The sequence below is a fragment of the Myxine glutinosa genome, chromosome 1, assembly GCF_964187855.1.
Source record: "Myxine glutinosa chromosome 1, kmMyxGlut1.1, whole genome shotgun sequence".
NCBI lineage: Eukaryota > Metazoa > Chordata > Myxini > Myxiniformes > Myxinidae > Myxine > Myxine glutinosa.
This window is the reverse complement of record NC_136261.1, coordinates 53,488,492-53,509,909: the sequence shown is the minus strand read 5'-3', so window position 1 is coordinate 53,509,909 and position 21,418 is coordinate 53,488,492.

Here is a 21,418-nt window from a genome sequence, read left to right as displayed (position 1 = left end):
TGCCGATCTGAGGGAAGAGGAATGGAGCGGCAGAGAGTGGAGTCATCAGCAAAGAGATAGAGAGGATTTTCAAGAGAGTCAGAGAGATCATTGATGAAGACCAGAAAAAGCACGGGGCCCAGAACACTGCCTTGGGGAACTCCAGCCTGAACAGGAAGAGGAGATGAGAGAAACCCATTCAGGGCCACACGTTGACGACGACTAGAGAGGAAGTCCGCCTGCCATGCGTGGAGATTTCCATGGATACCAAAGGAGGAGAGTTTGGTGAGCAGAGCGGGGTGCCAGACCGTGTCGAAGGCACGTGATATGTCGAGGGAGACAGCTCTAATTTCCTGTTTGGCATTGAGGACCTCTATCCATTGTTGAGACAGCAGAAGCAGCATGTCCCGAGTAGAGTGACCTGGTCTGAAACCAAATTGATGATCAGAGATCAAGCCATTGGAGAAGAGGAAAGATTTCATATCCGAAGCAATGATGGATTCCATGACTTTGCTGATAATTGGGAGAAGGCTGATTGGTCTGTAGTTGCTAAGATCTGTTTTTGCACCTTTTTGTGCAAAGCGGTGATGTTGGCTGATTTCCAAGCAGATGGCAGTTGACCTTGAGCAAAAGAGAGGGTGAAGAGAACAGAGAGAGGGTGAGATAGAGCAGCAGAGCAGGATTTTAGGACCCGTGGGCTGATGCCGTCGGGTCCAGTTGCAGAATCAGAGTCGAGGGTTGACAGAAACTTTTCCACCTTGTCAGGAGGAAAGGACACGGAGTCCAGGAGCAGCAGGGTACGACTGGGTATGGTGGGTACAGAGAGGGATGGGTTTGGGACACAAGATTTAGAGGCAAACACAGAGTTGAGGCATTCAGCTTTTTCACGTGCGGAGTCAGCTGTGTAGCCGTTTGAGGTAAGGGAGGGGATGGAGGGGGAACAAACACCAGAAACGGATTTGACCAGACGCCACCAGGATTTGGAAGAGGGAGACAGATAAGAGAGTTCGGTCTTGAGAACGGAGAGATATTGTTTCCTAGCTCTCCTGAGGGTGGACACACACTTGTTTCGGGCTTTGTGAAAGGAAATCAGATTTCCTTCCGTTGGATTTGCTTTCTAGGAGACGAAGGCAAGTTGTTTCTGGGCAACAGCCTCACCACAAGATTCCGTGTACCATGGACGGGAGGAAGGGTATGACAACTGAAGAGGAGATGGGATAAATCTGTGCATGAGAGAGAGCAATTTACTTTGGAAGAATTCCCAGGATGAGTTGATGTCAGAGGTCGTAGAGATGGGAGACCAGTCCAGATGATTGATGGCTGCTTGAAGACCGTGCCAGTTGGCCTGAGTGAAATGCCAGACTCGTCGACACTGAGCAGGCTCCCTGAGGATGGTCAGAGAGATGTCCACTTTAACAAGGACATGATCAGATGATCCGATTGGAGCAGAAGAAGAGCAGCAGACATTTTCAGGGAAGTTAGTCATAACCAAGTCCAGAAGAGAAGATATTCCGTTGACTGAGATCCAGGTCGGGAAATTGACAGATTGTGTCAGTCCCAGTGAGTCGCAGAAGTCCTTTGCTGAGGAGCCATGGCTGGTGAGAGAGGTACCCACACCCAGCCAACTGGCATGATGACAGTTGAAATCACCACATATGAGGAATAGAGAGTTGGGATGAGTAGATAGAAGTTGGTCCATATTATCAGACAGCGAGATGTAGATGGAGTCATCACTGTTTGGTGGACGGTACAACACACATATGAACAAGAGGTGGGAGCGAAGGGGAAGCCGTAGCCAGAGGTATTCCTGGGGGTGAGGTGGAGAGAGTGCAGTGCAGGGCGAGTGAGGAAGAGAGTTTTTGATAAAGATAGCAACCCCGCCTCCAGGACGAGGCTCAGGTCTATCATACCGGAGGAGGTAGTAGTCCGGGAGAGATACTAAGGAATCAGAGACATCATAAAGGAGGAAAGTTTCTGTTAAGCAGATCACGTCTGGTTTGACAGAAGCAACCTGTATGGAGAGATCAGTTAAGTTTGAACGAAGGCCCCGGATGTTTGAGGTCCATACCGTTAATGAAGAGGAAGGGGGAGCATCAGATACAGAACAGGGGGGGGGGGGAGGGGTAGGGTAAGATGTGGAAGAGGTGGAAGAGGTAGGGAGAGCTGTTGAAGGTGTGTCAGAGATTTCAGAATAGCTCGGAGAAAGGGAAGGATGGGGCGGACAAAAGGTTTGATGGTGATTGGGTGAGCCACAATGAGGTGTTATTTGAGGAGGGGGAAGAGCGAGGCAGAAGGTTGGGGGAGATGGAGGTGAGAGTTGGAAGGGGGAAGAAGCGGGGAGGACGCTTTGAGGAGAGGGAGTGAGAGGGGGGAAATTGAGAAGCAATGAGGGTGGGGAGATTTGAAGGGGAGGGGTGAGGGGGGAGTTTGGGAGGGAAGGAACAAGGGGAGGGATTTGAAAGGGATGGGATATGGGGGAGATTTGGATGGGAGGGGTGAGGCAGGAGTCTAGGAGGGGAGGGGCGAGGGGGCGTCTTGGCGGGAAGGGGTGAGAGGGTAGTTTAGGAGGGAGGGGGCAAGGGGGGAGATTTGAAAGGGATGGGTGATGGGGAAGATTTGGAGTGGAGGGGTGATGGGGAAGATTTGGAGGGGAGGGGTTATGGGGAAGATTTGGAGGGGAGGGGTGAGATTGGATTTTAGAAAGTGTACGATTTATGGGAAACGAACATTTATTGCAAAATGAGTTTCTTGTGACTTTCGAGTTAAAAATACGTTTAAGGACGCTGGATGGAGGATGGAGTGCAGGAGAGTTTAGGGAATGTAGAAAAAAGGCACTATAGGAGATGGATATTTTTTTTGGGATGAATTGATTTGGTGAGCAAGTCGAAAGCAGCCTTTTAAAGAAGAAGAAGAAAAAGGTGTTATATAATATGACGGAATACATAACTTGAGGGGAAAGTGTAAACATTGAAGGTTAATAAGTGAAAACTATCTGGGGAAATGGGGCAGAAACATGTGGTCGAAGAACGAACGAACGAATAAGAATGAATAAACGAATGAGAACAGAGAAGGAAATTTTTTTTTTTTTTTTTTTTCCCCCTCATAACTTGAGGGGAAAGTGTAAACATTGAAGGTTAATAAGTGAAAACTATCTGGGGAAATGGGGGAGAAACACGTGGTCGAAGAACGAACGAACAAGGTTTACTTATATAAGGGAGGATAAGGAAGAGTTTAATTATATTGATGTTTACTTGTAGTGATTGATTGTTTCCTTGTATTGATGTTTAGATTAATGGTTAATATAAACAAAAACAAAAAGATAAGGGAATTGTGGAAGTGTAACTCATTGGTGGGGACTAGTAACGGAGCAGGTAGTCCAGGTGGTTCGTAAGAATGTCAGGAATGTATCTCAGAACATGGAACCTGGGAGTTCTTTTGTTCACCTTATCACGACCCCAGGCTAACACACATTCCCAAGCCCGTACTATTGTTTTGGACATCGGGATGCAAAGAGGGTGAAGGAACTCCCCAGCAGGGGGGGCGAGCGTGGATGGATAACCTCGGAGCATTTAACGGAGAGAGGATGAGCGCGGCGGTGCCCATATAAACGAGAACATACTTTGAGTCAACACACTTGTCATCAGAATCTCTGCCCAACGGAACGAACGAGTACGGAACGACGACAGCGCAGAAGACCGACCAAAGAAGAAGAACCAACGACTTGAATTAGCCAAATTCGTTGAGTTATTGTAGTCATTGTTATTATTTGAAACAAGTGAATTATTAGCTAATAAAGCTTTGCTTTTGTAAAAGCTGTTTGGTCATATCGGAGCCTCCTGAGTCATATAACATTCCCGAACACCTTCTTCAGCCGGCAGCTTCGACCTAACGAGCGTAAGAATAGCGCTTTCAACCGTGAGCTCCTCGGCCTTTACCTGGCCGTTCGCCACTTCCGCCATCTTTTGGAGGGTGGCCCGTTCACGGCGTTTGTGCACCACAAACCCCTGGTCTTCGCCATGGCCAAGGTTACGGAGCCATGGTCGGCCCGCCAGCAGCACCACCTCTCCGCCGTGTCCGAATTTACGACGGACATCCGGCACGTTGCGGGCAAGGACAACGCTGTGGCCGATTGCCTCTCCCGGTCCGGCGCGAACGCCATCCACCTGGGTGTGGACTTCGCCCACATGGCGGCCGACCAGACCGCCGACCCCACTGTGCAAGCCCTCCGGACAACGGACACAGGCCTGCGGTTGGCCGACGTCCCCTTCGAGGACACAGGCACGGTTCTCCTGTGCAACGTTTCCCTGGGCCAACCTCGCCCCATCGTGCCTACCGGATGGCAGCGGCACATTTTTGACGCCCTCCACGGCCTTTCCCACCCGGGCCGGAAAGCATCACAGAAGCTCGTGGCAGCAAAGTTCGTCTGGCACAGGCTCCATAAGGACGTCCGCGACTGGGCCAATGCCTGTGTCGCCTGCCAGCGCGCGAAGGTCCACCGGCACACCCAGGCCCCGTTGGCACCATTCGACGTGCCTGCGCGGCGCTTCGACCACGTCAATGTGGACCTGGTGGGACCCCTTCCCTCCTCACGGGGCTTCACCCACCTCCTCACGATGGTGGACAGGACCACCAGGTGGCCGGAGGCCATCCCGCTGGCATCAACAACATCCGCCGACGTGGCGCAGGCCTTCATTGGCACTTGGATTGCCCGTTTCGGCACGCCCTTGGACATGTCCTCCGACAGAGGCCCGCAATTCACCTCCGAGCTTTGGGGCACGGTCGCCCAGGCCTTGCGGGTCCACCGCACCACGGCCTACCACCCCCAAGCCAACGGCTTGTGCGAGCGGTTCCACCACTCGATGAAGGCCGCTCTCAGGGCCAGCCTCCAGGACGACGGTTGGGCCGACAGGCTCCCGTGGGTCCTATTGGGCCTCCGAACGGCCCCTGAAGAGGACCTCCAGGCTTCCACCGCCGAGCTGGTCTACGGCCAGCCACTGCGCGTGCCGGGCGAATTCATCCCTGATGCCACCGGCCCCTGGTCTGCGGCTCGCCAATGCTCGGACCTCCAGGAGGCCGCCAGGAGATTTGCCCCCGTGCCTATGTCCCACCACGGCTGCCCCCAACCCCACGTCCGCCCAGCACTTCACACTGTGGAGTCCGTTTTTATCCGGCACGACGCACACCGCGGACCGCTCCGGCCGCCGTACGATGGGCCTTTCTGGGTCCTGCAGAGGGATGACAAGTCATTTATCATCGACATCAGCGGCAAGCCGGACCGCATCTCCGTGGACCACCTCAAGCCAGCCCATTTGGACCTCGACCAACCTCCACGGTTGGCCCTTCCTCCATGACGGGGCGGTCCCCCACAAACCAAGCCCCCTGCCCGACCATCCACCGCCACGCCGCCGACCACCCCCACACGAATCACCAGGGGTCGTTTCGGCCGGGTCATCAGGACCCCCCTCAAACTGACTCTCCCGGTGCAGGTTAATTCTGGGGGGGTGCATGTAGCCGTTACCGGAAGCATGACACAAACCATGCACCAGCCGATGACGCAACCGGCGAGCGGTCACGTGTCCGGACTCGCCCGGGCGTGTCCAGACTTGCCCTCTCGGGCGAACACTCGCCTTGCATACCACGCCCCGTAGAGAGGCGTGACTTACCTATTTTGCATACCACGCCCCGCCTGAGAGGCGTGGCTTTTGTGTGTTCAGCTTGCGTTATAAATTGCCGCCCGTTCGAGGGGCGGATTCAGTATGCTTTTGAGTTCTTTGGTTTTGAGCTAAATAAATAGCTCGGTGAAACTTTGTTCCTATGTCGTCCATTTTGTCTGGCTTTATCGTGCGAGCACAGCTCCCACAGTGGTAAGGAAGTGACAGTGTGGAGGGTTAAGGATTGCACGGCCATGGAAGGATAGCATGTTACCTCCCAGCACAAGCTTGTGATGTTTGTGGTGCGGATGAAGAAAAGGTGTGAGGTTAAGAGCAGGGGTCAGAAAGTTACGAGGTGAGGGAAGTGTCGGGGAAACGTCACCGAAGATTACAAGGGGAGGGTGAGAGCCAGGTATGAGCAACTTGTCGAAGAAGCGGAAGGAATGGAAGAAGTGCGGAGAGGCGTTCACAGGAATTGCAGAAGATTAAGGATGGAAGCGGCAGGCTAGTGACAGAGAGGGGTGCACGATTGAAGGTGTTTGAAGGATATTTCAAAGAGTTGTTTAATCAGGAAGAAAGCAACAATGAGCTGGAGCTGCAGAGTTATGTGGAGGGAAAAGTGGAGTTCAGGGAAGAGGAAGTGCGGACAGCATTGAAGAGGATGAAAAGGGGAAAGGTGCCTGATGTGGACAAGGTATGCACACAAATGATAATTGCATCGGTGGACAAATAGGTTCTTCAATGTATGTATGTGAGATGGGTCAATTCTGGAGGTGTGAAGGACAGGGTTAATTGTGCCAATTTGAAAGGGGATGGGGGATGTTCAAGATCTGAGGAAGTACAGGGCATTACACTTCTTCGTCATGTCATGAAGGTGCTGGAGAGGGTTCTGGATGAGAGGATAAGGAAGAGTGTGGAGAAGCCTCTGTGAGATGGCTCATTTGTAAATGAGTGTGTAAACTGTCATGGGGTGAACCATGTGTGTGAATGGAGTGAGAATGATTGTGGTGTGTATCGTGTGAATAAATGGTGTGCGAGAGATCGTGAGATGGCCGGTGTGTGCATGTTGTGTGTGTTGGAGAAGTACCACATGTGAGAGTGGGCCTGTTGAAGGTTATGGGGAGGCTCGAATGTGTGTGACGTCTGCAGAGGTTCCGCAGCACGAGCAGTGAATGTGGAGAACACGTCGGGGTGCCCTGCAGGAAATCCGCCGAATGTCAGTGCGAAAATTATTTAAATTAATTGGCAGGCTCCGGATGCACCGCCGAACTTCTCCACATGGAGGGACTCACTGAGGATAGAATATTGAGTATGGAAGGAGCTTAAAAGCTGCAACGCCAGAGCAATCGCTGCTGTTTGAACGTGCTGGGTACCCGATGAGAAGGTGCCTGTCTGCATGCCATGGAGGGATCACCTGCTGAGATTGATTGTTGTTATGTTTGGCAGTCTCAATTGATGTCAGCAGTTGCTGAACATCCCGTCGGACCACGAACCTATCCACGGCACGGCGGCCTGCAGGTCTGGAGGTCGGGGAGAGTCCGAGAAGTCCCACACATGATGCACCCCAAACCCCGTGTCTGCAACAATATTTTCACTCTGTCTGCCGGCTTGGCAGTCAAACAAAATTGAAAATTATTCCAAACAGGAAACGTCCTGTTTCGAATGACATCATGAAGGACACAAACAACAGGCACCAATAACTAATGTAAAGTGTTAGATTGAGTGATGTGATGGACACTGTGCAACTCCAGTAAAAACAAATTAAATAATTTTACAATTGTAGCGGGTACCGCTGGGTATACACAATCGCCTTGCACCTGCCGAGGACGTGGCCAGGGAGCGATCACCATGCCGGGCTCGCCCAGGCCGCCTAGACAGGCCCAGACGCGCCTCTCCCGGGCATGCCGGGACTCGCCTTTCCCGGGCTCGCCCGGGCACGCCCGGTCTCGTCTTTCCCGGGCATGCCCAGACTCGCCTTTCCAGGGCTCGCCCAGGACGCCCGGGCACGCCCGGTCTCGTCTTTCCCGGGCATGCCCAGACTCGCCTTTCCAGGGCTCGCCTAGGACGCCCGGGCATGCCCGCTCTTGCCTTTCCAGGGCTCGCCCGGGACGCCCGGGCACGTCCAGACTTGCCTTTCCAGGGCTCGCCCAGGACGCCCGTGCATGCCCGCTCTCACCTTTCCAGGGCTCGCCCGGTCTCGCCTTTCCTGGGCAAACGCTCCGGCATGACGTGTTTGAGTGTGTATATATATATTGCTGCCCGATAAACGGGCTTTTCAGAGTACCCGAGTTTGATTTGTGCAATAAAGCAACTCGGACAAATTCCCGTCTTTTGTCGCGTCAATCCGTTCGACTCACGTTGGAGCACAGCTCCTTCACTGGTGACCCACGACATGGACACGGCAGTTGTCCTTAAACGGCGGCGGTATGGTTCGCCCACACGCGGACTCCCAGTTTGCCCTGCGAGGCATCACCGCCGATGACACCCGCTTCCACCATGTGGTAGCGGCGCTCGGCTCCGCCACCGTGGCCTGCGCCCTGAGCCTCCTCCAGCGCCTGCCAGCCACTGACAAGTATGGCGTGATCAAGACGCTCCTCCTCGACGCATTCGCCCTCCCGCCGGCGGAACGCGCACGACGCCTGCTCGACCTGCCCGAGCTCGGCGACACGCGCCCGTCTGAGCGAATGGATTACATGCTCTCGCTGCTCGGGGCGCACTCTTCGGATTTTCTTTTCCGGGAGCTGTTCCTCCGCCAGCTGCCTAGCCAGGTCCGCTTCGCCCTGGCAGGCACGCAGATCGCGGATCCCCGCGCCCTCGCCAGGGAAGCCGACAAGATCTCCTCGGCAGGCCAGCACATAGGGGCGGCTTCCTGGAGCCCTCCGCCGTCCGAGGCGACGCCCATGGCACCCTGTGCGGTTGGAGGCCGAACTGCCGGTGCAACTGGCGGCCGCCACGCCGCGCCGACTGCTTCCAACACGACGGCCGGGGCCTCCACCTGACCAGGCATGGTGTTATTACCATGCCAGGTTCGGACAGAAGGCTCGGACATGCCGACCCCCGTGCACTTTCGGCAAGTCGGGAAACGGCCGGGCCGGCGTTCATTACCAGCCATGAGTGCCGGCCACTCGGGCAACTTGCTTTTTATCAAGGACAAAGTGTCCGGGCGGCATTTCCTTTGTGACACCGGTGCCCAACTGAGCGTCATACCCGCCTTCGAGCAGGACAAGCAGTCCGCCGTTTGCGGCCCCTCCCTGGTCGCTGCCAACGGATCGGCCATACGCACCTTCAGCCCGTGCAACGTCACCCTCTGCTTCGGCAGCCAGCGCTTTAATTGGACCTTTGTGACCGCAAGCGTGCCCATGGCTTTGCTGGGCGCCGACTTCCTCTGCCGGCACAGGCTGCTGGTCGACGTCAAACGGCGTCGCCTTGTCAACGCCGAGACCTTCAGCTCCCTGGCATGTGCGATGAGCAGCTCCGTGCCGGCCGAACTAGCGTGCGCCCTCCCGGCGGCGAACGAGTTCGTTCGCCTGCTCGCAGAATTCCCAGCCCTCACGCGGCCGACGTTTTTGGCCGTCGCAGTGTGGCATGGCATCGAGCACCACATACCCACTACGGGCCCGCCGGTCTATGCCCGGCCAAGCTCGCCATGGCCAAAGCCGAGTTCGACGCGTTGGAGCACCTCGGCATTGTGCGGCGCTCCAATAGCGCGTGGTCCTCACCACTGCACATCGTGCCGAAGCCGGGGGGCGGATGGTGCCCATATGGCGACTACCGCCGCCTCAACGACGTTACCACCCCTGACAGGTATCCGATCCCGCACATCCAAGACTTTTCTGCCCGGTTGGCAGGGCGGGTCATTTTTTCGAAAATTGACTTGATATGGGGATACCACCAGGTACCTGTCAGGCCGGCCGACATCCCAAAAACGGCCGTCATCATGCCGTTCGGCCTGTTCGAATTCTTGAGGATGCCATTTGGCCTCAAGAACGCGGCCCAGGCGTTCCAACGCTTGATGGACGGCATGCTGCGCAACTGCCATCCGTCTTCGTCTACCTGGACGACATCCTCGTCGCAAGCACGTCCCGGGCCGAGCACCTCCTCCACCTCCGAACACTGTTCGGGCGCCTCAGCGAGCACGGCTTAATCGTCAACCCGGCCAAATGACACTTCGGCACGACGGCCGTTGACTTTTTGGGCCACCACATCACCAAGAACGGGGCTGTGCCGCTGCCGACCAAGGTCGAGGCCATCACCAAGTTCCCGCATCCCCGCTCCATCAAGGCCCTGCAGGAGTTCCTCGGCATGGTGAATTTTTATCGCCGTTTCGTGCCCCGTGCTGCTCAGCTCATGCGGCCCCTTTACGAAGCCCTCCGGGGCAAGCCGGCCAAACACGACGTCGTCTGGTCCGCAGCCATGGACGCGGCATTCACGAGCGCGAAGCGGGCCCTCGCCAACGCAACGCTGCTGGCTCACCCGGTGCTCGACGCTCCCATCGCCCTCACTACGGACGCCTCCGACTACGCGGTGGGCGCCATACATGAACAATGGGTGAACGGGGTTTGGCAGCCACTCGCTTTTTTTAGCCGGCAACTCCGGCCGAACGAGTTAAAATACAGCACCTTTGACCACGAGCTCCTCGGTCTATACCTGGCCGTTCGCCATTTCCGCCATCTCCTGGAGGGCCGCCAGTTCACGGCTTTCGTCGACCACAAGCCGTTGGTTTACGCAATGGCCAAAGTCACGGAGCCGTGGTCGGCCCACCAGCAGCGCCACCTCTCCGCCGTGTCGGAATTTACCACGGACATCCGGCACGTCGCTGGAAAAGACAACGCCGTGGCCGACTGTCTTTCTCGGGCCAGCGCGAACGCGGTCCACCTCGGCGTGGACTTTGCGCTTATGGTGGCCGACCAGACCACCGACACCATGGTGCAAGCCCTCCGGGCGGTGGACACGGGCCTCCGCCTGGCCGACGTCCCCTTCGCGGACACTGTCCTGCTCTGCGACGTCTCCCAAGGCCAGCCTCGCCCCGTCGTGCCCGTTACCTGGCAGCGCCGCATTTTAGCCTCCCTCCACGGCCTTTCCCACCCGGGCCGGAAAGCTTCCCAGAAGCTGGTGTCGGCGCGTTTCGTCTGGCATGGCCTTCGACGGGACGTCCGCGATTGGGCCAACGCCTGCATGGCCTGCCAGCGGGCCAAGGTCCACCGCCACACCCAGGCCCCGCTGGCACCTTTCACCGTGCCCGAACGGCGTTTCGACCACGTCAACGTGGACCTGGTGGGACCCCTTCCCCCATCGCGGGGTTTCCCACACCTGCTCACCATTGTGGACAGGACCACCAGGTGGCCGGAGGCCGTTCCCCTCATTTCCACCACCACCGCCGATGTGGCGCAGGCTTTCATCGCCACCTGGGTCGCCCGTTTCAGCGCACCAGCGGACATCTCTTCGGACCGCGGTCCGCAGTTCACCTCCGAGCTGTGGGGCGTGGTCGCCCACAACCTGGGGGTCAAGCTCCACCATACCACGGCCTACCACCCCCAAGCCAATGGGTTGTGCGAGCGTTTTCACCGCTCCATGAAGGCCGCGCTCATGGCCGGCCTTCAGGACGGCGGTTGGGCCGACCGGCTGCCGTAGGTCCTTTTGGGCCTCCGCACGGCCCCCAAGGAGGACCTCCAGGCGTCCACTGCCGAGCTCGTCTCCGGCCAGCCGCTACGCGTCCTGGGCGAGTTCGTGCCCGACGCTACCAGTCCCTGGTCCGCAGCTCGCCAGCGCTGGGACCTCCAGGAGGCCGCCCGACGGTTTGTCCCCATGCCAACGTCCCACCAAGGTGGCCCCCAGTCCTACATCCCCCCAGCGCTTGGCACAGCGGAGTACTTTTTTGTGCATCATGACGCACACCGGGGGCTACTCCGGCTGCCGTACGACGGGACGACAAGTCGTTCGTCATCGACATCGGTGGCAGGTCGGACCGGATTTCGGTGGACCGCCTCAAGCCGGCGCACATGGACGTCGACCAACCACCACGGTTGGCCCTTCCTCTGCAGCGAGGCCACCCCCCGTCCACGGTTCCCCCCGCTCGACCACCCACCACCACATCGGACCCCCCCCACCCCCCACGACCCTCCAGGGGTCGCTTCGGCCGGGTCATCAGGACCCCCCTTAAATTGACCCTGCCGGTGCAAGTCGATTCTGGAGGGGAGCGTGTAGCGGTTACCGCTGGGTATACACAATCGCCTTGCACCTGCTGAGGATGCGGCCAGGGAGCAATCACCATGCCGGGCTCGCCCAGGCCGCCCGGACAGGCCCAGACGCGCCTTTCCAGGGCTCGCCCAGGACACCCGGGCACGCCCAGCCTCGCCTTTCCAGGGCTCGCCCGGGCATGCCCGCTCTCGCCTTTCCAGGGCTCGCCCAGGACGCCCAGGCACGTCCAGACTCGCCTTTCCAGGGCTCGCCCAGGACGCCCGGGCACGCGCGGTCTCGCCTTTCCCGGGCAAACGCTCCGGCATGACGTGTTTGAGTGTGTATATATATTGCTGCCCGATAAACGGGCTTTTCAGAGTATCCGAGTTTGATTTGTGCAATAAAGCAACTCGGACGAATTCCCGTCTTTTGTCGCATCAATCCGTTCGACTCGCTTTGGAGCACAGCTCCTTCACAATCTTTATTTTATTTAAATTGAATTAAATACTTCAACACTGTTGAACAGAAATCGTCTTGTTATTTCCAATAACCTCCAGTGTCGCAGTACTTGTACCTGTTAAATAGGGTGGTGTATAAGACTGCTTCAACAGCGCTCAACGTCCGGAATTTTTCTTAAACAATCTTTAACTTCATTATATTTAAATTGAAGTATACTTTGTGTGGCGAAACATGTTCTATGAACTCTTGAGATGGTTCTCAATGTCATTTCCCTGTAAAAGACAAACGCTGATTTGTACACATGTGAGGTCGATCCTGTAAATGTGGATGGCAGTCAACACAACGATTCATCTGTCACAGAAGATTCAAAATGTGCTTCTGCAAAGGAAGGTTCAGATGATATTCACATGACAAACGGAAGTCCTGCCTGTTTTGCAACTGGTGAGTGGAAACGTAAAAAAATTAACATACAATCTTTTGTGTTGAGAAAATATAAAATTTTCATAAAAGTGTTAAATTTTTTGCATTTTTATTTTGACAAAAGAAGTAAATATTGTGTTCTTTGTTTCTGTAGAACAATCAAGAAATAATATGGGACAAATAAGGTCCAGTCGCAGCTTGACAGTGAGGAAGAAGCCTTTTTTCAAGAAACAATCACGAGATCAAGACTAATTTCCTTTAAAATACAATTGCATGTCTGGGCCTTGCCACACCAAGATCAATATTGAATTAAACAAACACAAAAAGGTTCTGGAAAAGCAAATACGTTTTAAGTGTAATGTGTGCAGAATGGATTTTGCTTCAATGAGTAACATCAAAATACACATGGGGATCCACACTGGAAAACGCCTCCACAAGTGCTCTGTGTGTGATGAAATTTTCTTGACAAAAGGCAATTTGAATACACATATGAAGAGCCATACAGGAGAGCGTCCTTACAAATGCTCAATATGTGATAAAGGTTTCTCTCAGAAAGGTGATTTGAATCGGCATATGATGATCCATACAGGACAGCGTCCTCACAAATGCTCGATATGTGATAAAGGTTTCTCTGGAAAATGCGATTTGAAAAGGCATATGAGGTCCCATACAGGAGAGCGTCTTCACCAATTTTTTTTTTTTTTTTTTTTGGATACTGAATCGAGGCTCGTGAAAGAGCTAACATTTACTTCACAAACAAATCGACCAGACAAACAAAATACACAAAAAGAGGGAGCGGAAGACAAGATGGGGAGAAAAGGGGAAGCACACAAACACAACATCCGAGAGCAGGGAGATGTGTGGAAGGGAGAGGGCCCGGGGGGAGGAGGCATGGGAAGGGGGGGGGGGAGGGGGAAGTATAAAGCACAAGGACACCAAGGACTTCCAGGACAGAAGTTGGTATTTCAAAAAGTGGAATTGGGGTGAAATTAGCGGGGGTAGAAAAGATCAAGGTTTTGGATGGGGGAAGATAAGAGATGGTTGTGAACAGCTGTTTTAAAGACTTGGAGGGTGGAGTGGGATTGAAGAGAGTGAGGGAGTTTGTTCCAGAGGCGGGAGAAAAGAGGAGTGAAGGAGTGAAGGTGAGCAGAGAGTCTTGATTTTGGCAGTTTAACCAAAAGAGGGTTGCAGGCAGATCTTGTGCGACCTGTAGGAATATTTGCGGGACAGAGCCCAGAGAGAGCTGTGGGGGCAAGGCCAGAGAGGAGTCGGCAGAAGACGGAAAGACCACCAACCTGCCTGCGGTGAGTGAGTGAGAGGCCCTTGGAGTTAGCTTCATCGCGGGAGATTCCAATGATTCTGAATGCTTTGGTTTCAACAGCGCGAAGGCAAGCTAGGTGTGAGGCAGGAGCACCAGCCCAGAGGGGAGAGCAGTATTCCATTGAGCTGCGGATGAAAGCCTTGTATGTGGTGAGGAGCTCAGGTGTGCCAAGGAAGGACTTCGCACGATGGAGGATGCCCAGTTGGCGACTGGCTTTGGAGGCCAGATTTGAAATGTGGTTTTTCCAGGAAAGATCATGGCAGATAGTGAGACCCAAAAGCTTGAGTGACAGAACTTCTTGGAGAGGATTATTCAGAAAGTGGATGGGAGGGTTGTCCAGTCGGTCTTTTTGGAGAGACATCGTAAGAGTGTGAGATTTGTCAGGATTGAAAGACATGTTCCACTTGTTTGCCCAGTCTGTGATTTTGTCAAGGTCTGCAGAGAGTGAGGAGGCTGCAGACTGCTGATCTGAGGGATGAAGAATGGAGCGACAGAGAGTAGAGTCGTCAGCAAAGAGATAGAGAGGATTTTCAAGAGAGTCAGAGAGATCATTGATGAAGACCAGAAAAAGCACAGGGCCCAGAACACTGCCTTGGGGAACTCCAGCCTGAACAGGAAGAGGAGATGAGAGAAACCCATTCAGGGCCACACGTTGACTACGACATATGAAATGCTTGATATGTGACAAAGGCTTCTCTCTAAAATGCAATTTGAAAAAGCATACGATGTCCCATACAGGAGAGCGTCCTTACAAATGCTCAATATGTGATAAAGGTTTCTCTCGTAACAACAATTTGAAATTACATATGAGGATCCATACAGGAGAGCATCCTCACAAATGCTCAATATGTGATACAGATTTCTCGCAAAAAATCAATTTGAAAACGCATATGAGGATGCAGACAGGAGAGCGTCCTCACAAATGCTCGATTTGTGATAAAGGCTTCTCTGAAAAAGGCAATTTGAGAAGACATATGATGATCCACACAGGAGAGCACCCTCACAAATGCTCGATATGTGATAAAGGTTTCTCTCAAAACAGCAAATTGAAATTGCATTTGAGGATCCACACAGGAGAGCGTCCTTACAGATGCTCGATATGTGATAAAGGTTTCTCTCAGAAAGTTAATTTGAGAAGGCATATGACGATCCATACAGGAGAGCGTCCTCACAAATGCTCGATATGTGATAAAGGTTTCTCTCAAAACAGCAAATTGAAATTGCATTTGAGGATCCATACAGGAGAGCGCCCTCAAAAATGCTCTTTGTGATAAAGGTTTCTCTCAAAAAGCTATTTGGGATTGCTTATGAAGATCCATGCAGGATAGCATCCTAACCAATGCTCGATTATGTGATAAAATTTTCTCTCAAAACGGCAAATTTAAATTACATGTGAGGCTCCATGCAGGAGAGCGCCCTCACAAATGCTTGATATGTGATAAAGGTTTCTCTCAAAAAGACTGTTTGAAAAGGCACATCAACATCCATACCGGAGAGCTGAAATCTGAAACACCAGGATCTGAAAAATGACGTCGAGGATTTTGAAATTGAAGAAACCTGAAATTGTACCAGTGATAGTTGGAGCAACAGTGAATCCTTATGGTCAAGAAAACCCAACTGAGTACTTAAAAAGCATTCTGGGTAATATCACGATAAACATTCAACATGTGGAGGCTGTCAGAGGTTCAGTGAGGATTCTAAAACCAGCCCTTGGAACAAAGTTCTGAGAATGAAGCTTCACAAACTGGATCATGAATAATGATCCTCAAACGAAAAAGGAGTTGGAGATTTGAGTTCTGGGCGACCCTCTCCCACCTCCTGAAACCTGCATATGGAGATAACAACCAACGAGAGCGTCCTTACATAAGTTATGTTTGGGACGAGGAGTATATTTCTAAACGGAGCTTGAACTTCCATAGTGCAACCCACGCTGGAGTGCTCACAGAAAAAATGCTCTGACTGTGGGAAGAGCTTTGCTGATAAAGGTTTGTTTACTTCACATCGCATTACCCATATGAGGTTTACGTGCCCTCTTGTCAGCGTTCCTCAGCAGCAGACACGATATTCAATGAACCAGTAAAGAGAAAGCTACTGTGAAAGCGTGCAGCCCTTTGGGCACATACCTTGTCAGCCCAACTACTCAGAGAACCATCTGTAACCCCTGACAACAATCCGGCACCCCTGATCCCCTTGATGAAAGTCATCTGGCTGGCTGTCACCAGAATGTCCACAACAATGACTGCAAACTGGTGTCCAAATGCAACAACAATCTCAGAATGCTTAGCCCATCCGTGTCTTTGCTACTCAAACTAAATTTGAAGAAAACGACAGGTTAAAAAAAAAAAGTAAAATGTATTTATTTGGTTCTCCATGTTCTCATGATAGCATTGTTGAAAATTTTATGCCCAAAATTCAAATGGTGACATTGTAGCGGTTACCGCTGGATGCACACAATCGCCTTGCACCGGCCAGAACACGGCCAGATGCGCCTCTCCCGGGCGTGCCCGCTCTCGCCTTTCCAGGGCTCGCCCAGAGCATCCGGGCATGCCCGCTATCGCCTTTCCAGGGCTCGCCCAGAGCATCCGGGCATGCCCGCTCTCACCTTTCCAGTGCTCGTCCAGAGCGCCCGGGCATGCCCAGCCTCGACTTGCCAGGCCGCAGCCAAACACGCCCGGGCAGGTCCAGACTCGCCTTTCCAAGGTTCGCCCTTGACACCTGGGCATGCCCGGTATAGCTTTTGCCGGGCAAACTTCCCGACATAAATGTGTATATATATTGCTGCCCGATAAACGGGCTTTTGTCAGAATACCTGAGCTGTTTTGTTTCAATAAAGCAACTCGGACGAATTCCGTCTTTGGTCGCGTCACTTCTTTCGACTCGCGTTGGAGCGCAGCTCCTTCACTGGTGACCTACCGACATGGACACGGCAGTGACTCTTAAACTGCCTACCTTCTGGGAGGCTCACGCGGCTTTTTGGTTCGCCCAGGCGGACTCCCAGTTCGCCCTGCGAGGCATCACCGCGGACGACACCCGCTTCGACCACGTCGTGGCAGCGCTCGGTTCCACCACCGCGGCCCGTGCCCTGAGCCTCCTCGAGCACCCGCCGGCTGCCGACAAGTATGACGCGCTGAAGACGCTCCTCCTCGACGCTTTCGCCCTCTCACCGGCGGCACGCGCACGGCGCCTGCTCGACCTGCCCGAGCTCGGCGACACGCACCCGTCCGAGCGCATGGACTATATGCTCTCGTTGCTCGGTGAGCACTCTCCGGATTTTCTGTTCCGCGAGTTGTTCCTTCGCCAGCTGCCTCACCCGGTACGCCTCGCCCTAGCTGGCACGTCGATCACCAATCCCCGCGCCCTCGCCAGGGAAGCCGATAAGATCTCCTCGGCGGGCCAACACATCGGCGCAGCTACCTGGAGCCTGCCGCCATCCGAGGCGACGCCCACGACGCCCGAGTGCCCTGCGCGGATGGAGGCCGAACTGCCGGTGAAACTGGCGGCCGCCACGCCGCACCGACCGCTTCCGACACGACGGCCGGGGCCTCCACCTGACCAGGCGTGGTGTTATTACCATGCCAGGTTCGGACACAAGGCTCGGACGTGCCGACCCCCGTGCACTTTCGGCAAGTCGGGAAACGGCCGGGCCGGCGTTCATTCCCAGCCATGAGCGCCGGTCACTCGGGCAACTTGCTTTTTATTCGGGACAAAGCGTCCGGGCGGCGTTTCCTTTGTGACACCAGCGCCCAACTGAGCGTCATACCCGCCTCCGAGCAGGACAGGCGGGACGCCGTTTGCGGCCTGTCTTTGGTCGCTGCTAATGGCTCGGCCATACCCACTTTCGGCCCGCGCAACATCACCCTCTGCTTCGGCATCCAGCGCTTTCAGTGGACCTTTGTGACCGCCTGCATCCCCATGGCTTTGCTGGGCGCCGACTTCCTCTGCGCGCACGGGCTGCTGGTCGACGTCAAACGTCGTCGCCTTGTCAACGCCGAGACCTTCAGCTCCCTGGCATGCACGATGAGCAGCTCCGCGCCGACCGAACTGGCGTGCGCCCTCCCGACGGCGAACGAGTTCGCTCGCCTGCTCACGGATTTCCCGGCCCTCACACGGCCGACGTTTTCGGCCGTCGCAGTGCGGCATGGGATCGAGCACCACATACCCACTACGGGCCCGCCGGTCCACGCCAGGGCCCGCCGCCTCGACCCGGCCAAGCTCGCCGTGGCAAAGGCCGAGTTCGACGCGTTGGAGCACCTCGGCATCGTGCGGCACTCCAAGAGCGCGTGGGCCTCACCACTGCACATCGTGCCAACGCCGGGGGGTGGATGGCGCCCGTGTGGTGACTACCGCCGCCTCAACGACGCTACCACCCCCAACAGGTACCCGATCCCGCACATCCAGGACCTTTCCGCCCGTTTGGCGGGACGGGTCATATTTTCCAAAATTGACCTGATACGGGGATACCACCAGCTACCTGTCCGGGCGGCCGATGTCCCGAAGACGGCCGTCATCATGCCGTTCGGCCTGTTCGAATTTTTGAGGATGCGTTTGGCCTCAAGAATGCGGCCCAGGCGTTCCAGCGCTTAATGGACGGCGTGCTGCGCGACCTGCCATTTCTTTTCGTCTATCTGGACGACATCCTCGTTGCCAGCACGTCCCACGCCGAGCACCTCCGAACACTGTTCGGTCGCCTCAGCGAGCACGGCTTAATTGTCAACCCGGCCAAATGCCACTTTGGCACGACGACCGTTGACTTTTTAGGCCACCGCATCACCAAGACCGGGGCCGTGCCGCTGCCGACCAATGTCGAGGCCATCACCACGTTCCCGCGTCCCCGTTCCATCAAGGCCCTACAAGAGTTCCTCGGCATGGTGAATTTTTATCACCGATTCGTGCCCCGTGCTGCTCAGCTCATGCGGCCCCTTTACGAGGCCCTCCGGGGCAAGCCGGCCAAGCATGACATCGTTTGGTCCGCGGCTATGGACGCGGCCTTTGCGAGCGCAAAACGGGCCCTCGCCGACGCAACGCTGCTGGCTCACCTGGTGCTCAACGCGCCCATCGCCCTCACTACGGACGCCTCCAACTACGCGGTGGGTGCCGTCCATGAACAATTGGTGGACGGGGTTTGGCAGCCACTCGCTTTTTTCAGCCGGCAGCTCCGGCCGAACGAGTTAAAATACAGCACGTTCGACCGCGAGCTGCTCGGTCTATTCCTGGCCGTTCGCCATTTCCGACACCTCCTGGAGGGCCGCCTGTTCACGGCTTTCGTCGACCACAAGCCATTGGTCTACGCAATGGCCAAAGTCACGGAGCCGTGGTCGGCCCACCAGCAGCGCCACCTCTCCGCCGTGTCGGAATTCACCACGGACATCCGGCACGTCGCCGGCAAAGACAACGCTGTGGCCGACTGTCTTTCTCGGGCCAGCGCGAACGCGGTCCACCTCGGCGTGGACTTCGCGCTCATGGTGGCCGACCAGACCACCGACACCTCGGTGCAGGCCCTCCGGGCGGCGGACACGGACCTCCGCCTGACCGACATCCCCTTCGCGGGCACCGTCCTGCTCTGCGACGTCTCCCAGGCCCAGCCTCGCCCCATCGTGCCCGTTTCCTGGCAGCGCCGCATCTTCGCCTCCATCCACGGCCTTTCTCACCCGGGCCGGAAAGCTTCTCAGAAGCTGGTGTCGGCGCGTTTCGTCTGGCACGGCCTTCGACGGACGTCCGCGACTGGGCCAACGCCTGCACGGCCTGCCAGCGGGCCAAGGTCCACCGCCACATCCAGGCCCCGCTGGCACCTTTCACCGTGCCTGCCCGGCGTTTCGACCACGTCCACGTGGACCTGGTGGGTCCCCTGTCCCCATCACGGGGGTTCACCCACCTGCTCACCATGGTGGACAGGATCACCAGGTGGCCGGAGGCCGTGCCCCTCACCTCCACCACCACCGCCGACGTGGCGCAGGCGTTCATCGCCACCTGGGTCACGCGCTTCGGCGCACCGGCGGACATCTCGTCCGACCGCGGCCCACAGTTCACGTCCGAACTTTGGGGCGCGGTCGCCGCTCGTTGGGGGTCACGCTGCACCGCACCACGGCCTACCACCCCCAAGCCAATGGGTTGTGCGAGCGGTTTCACCGCTCCATGAAGGCCGCACTCATGGCCGGCCTTCAGGATGACGGTTGGACCGACTGGCTGCCGTGGGTCCTTTTGGGCCTCCGCACGGCCCCCAAGGAGGACCTCTGGGCGTCCGCCGCTGAGCTCGTCTACGGCCAGCCGCTCCGCGTCCCGGGCGAGTTCGTGCCCTACGCTACCAGTCCCTGGTCCGCCGCACACCAGCGCTCGGACCTCCAGGAGGCCGCCCGCCGATTTGCCCCCGTGCCAACGTCCCGCCACGGTGGCCCCCAGTCCTACGTCCCCCCGGCGCTTCGCACAGCAGAGTACGTCTTTGTGCGTCATGATGCGCACCGGGGGCCACTCCGGCCGTCGTACGACGGGCCCTTCCGGGTCCTGCGACGGGGCGACAAGTCCTTTGTCGTCGACGTTGGCGTCCGGTCGGACCGGATCTCTGTGGACCGCCTCAAACCGGCACACATGGACGTCGACCGACCACCACGGTTGGCCCTTCCTCCACGGCGAGGCCGCCCCCCATCCACAGTTCCCCCCACTCGACCACCCACCACCACGTCGGACCCCTCCCCACAACCCTCCAGGGGTCGCTTCGGCCGGGTCATCCGGACCCCCTTAAATTGACCCTGCCGGTGCAGGTCGATTCTGGAGGGGCGTGTGTAGCGGTTACCGCTGGATGCACACAATCGCCTTGCACCGGCCAGAACACGGCCAGACGCGCCTCTCCCGGGCATGCCCGGACTCACTGTTCCCGGGCACGCCCGAACCTCCCGGGCACGCCCGGTCTCGTCTTTCCCGGGCATGCCCGCTCACGCCTTTCCAGGGCTCGCCCAGAGCGTCCGGGCATGCCCACTATCGCCTTTCCAGGGCTCGCCCAGAGCGTCCAGGCATGCCCGCTATTGCCTTTCCAGGGCTCGCCCAGAGCGTCCGGGCATGCCCGCTATCGCCTTTCCAGGGCTCGCCCAGAGCGTCCGGGCATGCCCGCTCTCGCCTTTCCAGTGCTTGTCCAGAGCGTCCGGGCATGCCCACTATCGCCTTTCCAGGGCTCGCCCAGAGCGTCCAGGCATGCCCGCTATTGCCTTTCCAGGGCTCGCCCAGAGCGTCCGGGCATGCCCGCTATCGCCTTTCCAGGGCTCGCCCAGAGCGTCCGGGCATGCCCGCTCTCGCCTTTCCAGTGCTTGTCCAGAGCGCCCGGGCACGCTCAGCCTCGACTTGCCAGGCTGCAGCCAAACACGCCCGGGCAGGTCCAGACTCGCCTTTCCAAGGCTCGCCCTTGACACCCGGGCATGCCCGG